The sequence below is a fragment of the Galeopterus variegatus genome, unplaced genomic scaffold (genome assembly GCF_000696425.1).
Source record: "Galeopterus variegatus unplaced genomic scaffold, G_variegatus-3.0.2 Scaffold7883, whole genome shotgun sequence".
Classification (NCBI taxonomy): domain Eukaryota; kingdom Metazoa; phylum Chordata; class Mammalia; order Dermoptera; family Cynocephalidae; genus Galeopterus; species Galeopterus variegatus.
In genome coordinates, this window is record NW_007733994.1 from 21,790 (window position 1) to 23,671 (window position 1,882).

Here is a 1,882-nt window from a genome sequence, read left to right on the forward strand (position 1 = left end):
GAAATCCCACAAATACAACTGCCCCCCAGGAACAGTCTGTACACACCTCACAATTATTTCTCTTGGAATTTGGGGGCATTTCAATAGTATTAATACATTCATGGTACAGATGGGGAAACTGAATATTATGTGGGTTAGCAACAGGCTTCTTCATGGCAGAGCTGGAACCTGAATTCACAGCACACCTCCCATGCTCATGCTGTCTGCAGATCCCACCACCACCTCATGCCCACCTGAGTCGCCATCTTGATCTTGACCCCCTTGAGTCAAGTATAAGAGAAAGGTAGAATGTATATTAAAAAGGAACAATGATCTCAAATCAATAACCTATGTTTCTACGAGACACTGAAAATAGTAGAGAAAACAGAATGTAAAGTATAGAAAAGAAAAAAATTACAAGAAACAGCAGTGAAAAAGAAAACAAAAAAACAATAAAGAATAACAATAAAATTATAAGAAGGTTAATAAAAAATCAAAAAAGTCGACAAAAATCACCTACATTGTATATGGATAAAGTATTACAAAATTTATAAAACAGGCAAATCTTTAGCTTGACCAAGGGGTAAAAAAGACAGAAGACTCAAATAACTACAATTAAAAATTGAGAGGACAGTACTAACAACCTTAGAAAAATAAAGAAAACATTAGACAATAATAATACGAAGAATTATTTGCCAATATGTTAGATAATTTAGATAAAATGAAGAAATTCCTAGTAAGACAGAACTCATGAAGCTGACTCAAAAAAGTAATAAATAATCTGAGTAGACCTATTACAAGTGCTTTAATAATAAAATACTACACACCAGGAAAAGTTTGTGTTCAGAAACTTCAGCTAAATTCTACCAAACATTTGAACAAGATTTAATATAAAATCTGCTCGAACTGTCAAAAAAATAAAAATAAAAAATAAAAAACCGCACAGCAGAGACACGTCCTGTTTGTTACATGAGGCAGCTTTACTACCACACCAGAAGCATCCTGAGAAATCACAAAGAAAACAAAATCAGACCAATTTATTTTGTAAGTCTAGGCTGAAAATCCTTCAAAACAAAACAACCACACAGAATGCAGCGACTTATAAACATAATTACCCCGTGGCCACTTTAAATCCCCGGAATGTCAGCTGTGGGCAGTGGAAGCCACACCTGCTCTTCCTGACGCGCCCTGACCTCTGATACTCTAACCGTTGACAGCGCACCTGTGTCTCCTGTCCCACGTTCCCGGCGTGCACAGGCCCATCAGCTCCAGCCGCTGTGAGACCCGCCGAAGTTCCTCCTTCACCAAGTGCTGGGACCCCCGTCCTGACCCCCCAGGGTCCACCCATGACATGGGGTTTCCTCTTTCATCCCAGCACTAACCTTCACGGGCACAGAATCCAAACCCAAAATCTGGGGAAAAGGGTCTGGAGAGCCAAAGGGTGGGAAAGTAGCCGGGAAATATGGCGGGAGTGGGTGGAGTGGCACATGCGCAGAGGCACCCTGGCAGCTCTTCCCAAAGTCCTGTGCTGATGACTACAATTCCCAGAAGACTCTCTGGGTTCCCTTAGCAACCAAAGAAACACATTCTGCTTATTTGCCCAGCAGGGACTCCTGTTACCAGGAGACCAGGACCTGATGAGCAAAGGGTGGCCTCTATCCACGTGACAATGACGTGGAATTCTGGGTCTTTATTAAATCCTGTTTTGTCAACCTGGGACATTGTGGGAATAAAGAGGAAATTCAAATTTGGGTCAACTAGTCAATTATCGTATTAAGTAATTTTTTATTTTTTAGTTTTGATATATGTATTCCTGTTATAGAATCCACATCTATTTTTTACAAATGTATTGTAAACTGTGGAAAAATCATGTCGCTATTTAACTTTAAATTTGTAAACAAAC